The sequence below is a fragment of the Macaca nemestrina genome, chromosome 17 (assembly GCF_043159975.1).
Source record: "Macaca nemestrina isolate mMacNem1 chromosome 17, mMacNem.hap1, whole genome shotgun sequence".
NCBI lineage: Eukaryota > Metazoa > Chordata > Mammalia > Primates > Cercopithecidae > Macaca > Macaca nemestrina.
The window spans coordinates 66982186-66988185 of NC_092141.1; the positions used below are offsets into that span (position 1 = coordinate 66982186).

Consider the following 6000-nt stretch of genomic DNA (forward strand, 5'->3'; position numbering starts at 1 on the left):
AACAGCACAGAAGCTGTCGGACTTGCTGTGCACATATTCCAATTTGGGTGGAAAAGCCTCCCCACTGGACTGGGTGGCCTCTTGTCAGTGACAAAACCAAGGGATTTGCTACTCTCTCGTTTACACACACTGGTTACTGAGTGTCTCCTGTTGAACACTTTCACTTCCGGGGAAAATTCGTTGTTCCAGACCAAGCTCACTACTGTCTTCACTGGACATTTCTAAGAGGTGCTTTTGGTCCCAGGGAAATACCCCGGAAGCTGTGAAGTACAACAGCCTTAGGCCCTGTCCCAAAGATTCTAATTTAATGGCTGTAGGGTGGGGCTAGGATCTCAGGATGATTCACTCCACGGAGCTATCGAGCTATTGTCCTCAACTATAGCCAAGCGGTGATAAGCACTGTTAGACACAGAAGGAATTTATACTCCCCTTCAGGAAAGACCTTTGTAGGTATGACCTCCTTTGGCTGTCATTGTTCAGAATGGTTGCAGGTCTGGCAAGAGCAAGTCTTAGGGTTAAGACTAAACCCAGTTTATAGGATTTAAGTCCTCTAGATGGGAGATGGGACAACTGGGGATGCTCACTTGTTCACATGTACATCTGCCTTGTGTATTTCCACCAGAAACTGTTCCTCATTATACTGTCTGTCTGGGCCGATCCCTCCTGTCATAAGTTGAGACAAGTAAATTACAAAGTCCTAATCATCTAATTTTGGTGGAGTCTTTAGGTTTTTCCAAATATAAGATTACATCACCTTCAAACAAGGATAATTTGACTTCTTCCTGTCCTTTTTTTTTTTTTTTTTTTTTTTTGAGACAAAGTCTGTCTGTCACCCAGTCTGGAATGCAATGGCACGATCTCCGCTTACTGCAACCTCCGTCTTCCTGGTTTAAGCGATTCTCACGTCTCAGCCTACCGAGTAGCTGGAACTACAGGTGTCTGCCACCATGCCCAGCTAATTTTTTTATTTTTGTAAAGGCGAAATTTCACCATGTTGCCTAGGTTGGTCTTGAACCATTGGACTCAAGCAATTATCCTGCCTCTACCCCCCAAAGTGCCAGGATTACAGGTGTGAGCCACTGCGTCCAGCCAGAATGATTTCAATCTCTGGTAAATGCACCTGATAGAATTCTGCATTTCCAATTTCTTTTTTTCCTTTCCTTTCCTTTCCTTTTCTCCTTCCCTCCCTCCCTCCCTCCCTTCCTTCCTTCCTTCCTTCTGACAGAGTTTCTCTCGTTGCCCAGGCTGGAGTGCAATGGCATGATCTCAGCTCACCACAGCCTCCTCTTCCCAGGTTCAAGCAATTCTCCTGCCTCAGCCTCCCGAGTAGCTGGGATTACAGGCATGTGCCATCATGCTAGGCTAATTTTGTATTTTTTGTAGAGACGGTTTCTCCATGTTGGTCAGACTGGTCTCGAACTCCTAACCTCAGGTGATCTGCCTGCCTCGGCCTTCCAAAGTGCTGGGATTACAGGTGTGAGCCACCACGCCTGGCCATTTTCTCCAGTTTCTTTAAATTTCCTCAAAATTGCTATTTTGAATTCTCTGTCTGAAATGCCACGTCTCAGTTTCTCTGGAATTGGTCCCTGGTGCCTCACCAAACATGGTTTGGTGAGATCGTGTTTTCTTGGATGATCTTGAGGCTTGTGGATGTTTGTTTTATGTGCACATGGAAGAATTAGGCATTTATTGTATTTTTCACAGTCTTGTTTCTGTGTGTTCTTCTTGGGAAGGCTTTCTGGGTATTCCAGGATATGTGTGCCCCAAGCCCAATCATGCCGTGATTCTTACAGTAGAGGTACTACCCTGGTGGTCTTGGATGAGATCCGGAAGAATTCTCTGGATTACCAGGCAGAGACTCTTGTTCTTTTCCCTTACTTTCTCCCAAATAAATGGAGTCTCTCTCTGTGCTGAGATGCCTAAGCAACCCTGTGCTGGTTCAGACCCAAACCCAGCACAGCACCGGGTCTCACTCAAAGGCCTGCTATATTCACTACCCGGCTACCACCTATATTCCCTCAAGGTCGTAGAGCTCTAAGATCAGGTGGCCAAGCCAGCCAGGATTATGTCCCTCCCTTTAGGGCAGTGAGCTCCCCCAAGCCCTGCATGGGTGCTGGGATGCTGTCTAGGAGCCAAGGTTTGGAGTCAAGACCTTAGAAATGTAACTGATGTTTTATTCTACTGCAGTTAAGCTCCTATGCAAACCACGAGAAAAAAGTTCTCCCCACTCCTGGCTAACTGCGAGATGCCTCGGACGAGGCCTCCTAGTCAAACAACCCTTCTTATTCGCAGGGACCAGGCGCGGATTCCTGAGTAAGAGGCTTCAGCTCCCTGACGGGATGAATTAAAAAGTGTAAAGGTTGGGCGCAGTGGCTCAGGCCTGTAACCCTAGCATTTTGGGAGGCCAAGGCGGGCGGATCACTTGAGTTCAGGAGACAAACCTGGCCAACATGGTGAAACTGTCTGTCCTAAAAATACAAAAATTAGCCAGGCGTGGTAGCGCAAGCCTGTAGTCCCAGCTACTAGGGCGGCTGAGGCGGGAGGATCGCTTGAACCCAGGAGGCGGAGGTTGCAGTGGGCCGAGATGAGGCCACTTCAGCCTGGGCAACATAGTGAGACTCGGTATCAAAAAAAAAAAAAAAAAAAAGAAAAAGAAAAAGAAAAAATAAAGAGCAGTTGGGAGGCAATAATATGAAAACCGAGAAAAAAGTAACTGCACTTTTTTCAAGGGGTAAGTCAAGGGGTAAGACTAAATAAACCAAATCGCATCCGGCGTTGGCTTATGACTGATTATCCTGCTTGCTTCGTGTTTTATCTGTCGAGTCCAGAAATCAGCAGTCCACCTCTTGGCACATCAGGTTGGCAACAAGCGGTTCTTACTTTATCAAAACTCGGAACGTAAAAATATACTTCCAAGTGCTTGCTCATTTACCCTCAATCCAATTGAAAACAAAAGAGCTTCAGCCATCACACCACACCCACGTAAAAAAAGAAAAATCTCGAAAAACAACCAAACCAACATAAACTCACCTATATTTTATGGAAAGCGGTGCACCGTTCTTGAAAATATTGCAACAGCAGGTCGATTCGTAGAACGGACGGAGCAAGCTCCTATGCCACTTCTCCGCTCCAAAAACCCACTTAACATGTTGTTCTGGGATAGAGAACGTATAACAAATATCCAACTGACAAGAACACATTGATCTTAGTCAAAAAGCCCAAAAGCAATACTGCCTACTTTCTTTGGCCACAGCAGTCCTTCTCCCACTCATCCTGAGCTCACGGTAAGAAAAATCAGCCTCAAATAAAGAAGCACTCTCTTCCCTAGGTTCACATGATGTTCCTTGTTATAATTTGTGACACTGCATAAGTAATACTGTTACAACTTTGGGGGGATATTCACTTTCTCTTTTTGTTCCCAAAGCTCCCCAGCGAAACAGCCATTTTAAATTTGCATGCCCCGCCCCTCAAGCGCTGAGCGCCCTCCTCCCTGTAGGCTGGCCAGCCATGGAACAGGAGAGTGCTTGTGAATCACCAGAATCGCTGAGAAGCTCCTTCAGCTTCATTGCCCTTCAAGAGGAAAAGCCCACAACGAAATGGACTTGAAGAGTTGTATGAGGCTTTTCTTTCCAACATCTTTTTTTCTCTCTGTCTCCTCTCTTTTTCAGTCCTGACCTAGCTAGCATCCAACATTTCTTTAAACGTTTTTTCACACATACGTTGAAAGAATTGTTCGGTGAACACCCGTTACCACCATCTAACATAATCTCGGTGGACTTGCTTTATTTATTTATTTAAGAGGAATTCTCGCACTGTTGCCGGGGCTGGAGTGCAGTGGCGCCATCTCGGCTCACTGCAGCCTCGGCTTCCCGGGTTCACCTGATTCTCTTGCTTCAGCCTGCCAAGTAGGTGGGATTACAGGCGCACACCGGCACATCAGGCTAAATTTTTGTATTTTTAGTAGAGACGAGGTTTCACTATGTTGGCCAGACTGGTCTCTGTAAAGGTAAACTTTACAGAGGCTGGAGCCGAACGGGGAACAAAGACACAAGGCAAACAGCAGTGAGAATACCCTTTTATTAGGGCTTGCGGGCGAGGTTCCTTGGTCCAAAGGTGTGGGCCGAGGAAGTCGCGCTGAGGGAGGAGGGTAGGGGCTTCTGATAGCCTGAGAGGTAGGGAAGCTGGTTGTGCAAACAGGGCCTGGGGCGTCTTGAAACTACTAGGACAGGAGTTGAGTAAGGGTCATGAGGAAGGGGTCTTTGGAAACTGTCAACCGGAACTGCTATTTAGGAACTTGTGGAATGCAGGTGAGCTGCAGGTCATGGGGGAATGTGACTGCCCAGCTGGAACCTCTGATGTATGTAAGTCTGAGGGTGTGTTCAAAGAGGGAAGGAAGTCTGGAAACAAAGGGCCGGCTGGAACAAAGAGCCTCCTACGCCCAGTGGCGCCGCCATGTCGGGTCCGGGTTCCTGCCTAACAGTCTCCAACTCCTGACCTCCTGATCCGCCCGCCTAGGCCTCCCAAAGTGCTGGGATTACAGGCCTGAGCCACTTTACCCGGCCTGGGCTTACTTTATTAAATGTGTTATAGACATGTAATTACATATTTTGTATAGTTGACCACACCGAGACGGGCACTTACCTCTCTGTCCCTCTAGCCATTTCTCAACCGTCTGGACCCACGAGTTTTCGTTGAGGCCAGGGCGCAGCCCCGTGGGAGGGAACGCTCGCTCCCACAGGTTCGAGGGCTGGGCGGAGCCTTGGGAAACGGGCCCTGGTAATCTCTGCTCCCTGAGTGGCGCTGCGAAGCTGCTTCTGCCCGGGAAGGAGGCGAGGGGCGTGGAACCGCCGAGGAAACCACCAGTTTCGACGCCCTGGGGTGGGCCCGGAGGACCGAGTCGCTGGGGCGGCGCGGGGCAGGGGCTGGGAGGTGACCCCAGAGGGCGTCGAATCGGGCGGGGCCTCGTGTGCTTCCCACCCGTGGAGGGGGCGAGCCCAGGGAGGGCGATATAGCATGGTGAGAGCGACCACTATTTCCCTGTGAACGCGAGAGCTCAGACAAGCCACAGGGGGCCAGGGCCGAGAAACCGGAAGACGGGCGAGGAGACCATAGCATCCTCCCAGGAAAGAGAGCCTGAGGGCTTGGGCCAGGATGGGGGCAGTGCGGGGGCTGAGAAGTGGCCAGATTCTGGGTGTACTTTAAAAGCCGAGCTGATGGCCTTTGCGGACAGTTGGGATGAGGGGTGAGAGAAAGGAGTGGAGGGTGACTCCAAGGGTTTGGCCAGAGCTACTGCCTTATTCAGAGTTGGCGGAGGACTAGGTTTGTCGGTTCGGGGTTGGAGGGTTGAGGGGATGGACTGCGGGAGGGAGCGGGATGTCCTGTTTGGAGATCAGTTTTGGAGAGGACGAGCGAGAGGCGGCAAGCCAGACGGCCAAGCGGAGGTGTCAGCCAGGCCGCTGGATGTGCCATTCTGGACTCCGAGCTGGGACTCTTTGGGGACCATGAGTATGGAGGAGCTCCCCGGAAGGAGGAAGAGTGTGTAGCCAGCAGGCAGCAGAGGGCCAAGGAATGAGCCTTGGGCGCTCCAAAGTCCAGGGAGAACAGGCAGAAGGAAAACCAGGAGAGCAAGGTGTTCTGGAAACCAAGCCCAAAAGGTTTGTCCGGAACCAGGGAACGCTCAACTGCGTGGGAAGCAGTCCATGAGTAAAGGAAGTTGGGGCTTGAGAAGCGGCCTTTGGATTTAGGAACCTTGACAAAAGCCGGGAGCAAGAGACTTACTGGAGCGGGTTCAAAAGAGAACAAGAAACAGCCTTCTTGTTTATCAATTTGCTCACTTGTCTGTCTCTCCCACTAGTAAGCAGGAAACAACACTGTTCTGTCCGTGCTAAATTGCTAAATGACCTAGCTTAGTAACAAGCTCTTGGTAGACACATACTTACTCTTTAAAAAAAAAAAAAAAAAAGTTTTGACTCATTGAACAGTGTCTACGAAAAAAAAAAA

General features: G+C 49.5%; 1 long non-coding RNA gene and 1 other non-coding gene across 5 annotated transcripts in view; both read right to left on the minus strand.

Annotated features, from left to right (window-relative positions):
• LOC105469551 (uncharacterized) overlaps positions 1-4811 on the minus strand; it is a 48798-nt gene extending 43987 nt beyond the window's left edge. For 2 of the 4 annotated variants that reach the window (XR_011615874.1, XR_011615873.1), the window contains exon 1: positions 4642-4811. This is a non-coding gene — a long non-coding RNA (uncharacterized lncRNA). Of the gene's footprint in view, positions 1-3030; positions 3373-4641 lie in introns of those variants that run through there. The other 2 variants (XR_011615872.1, XR_011615867.1) reach the window with 1 other exon arrangement.
• LOC112424596 (U2 spliceosomal RNA) lies at positions 3045-3229 on the minus strand. Its single transcript, XR_003015389.2, has one exon. It is a non-coding gene; the product is annotated as a U2 spliceosomal RNA (small nuclear RNA).
• Positions 4812-6000: the final 1189 nt, after the last annotated feature.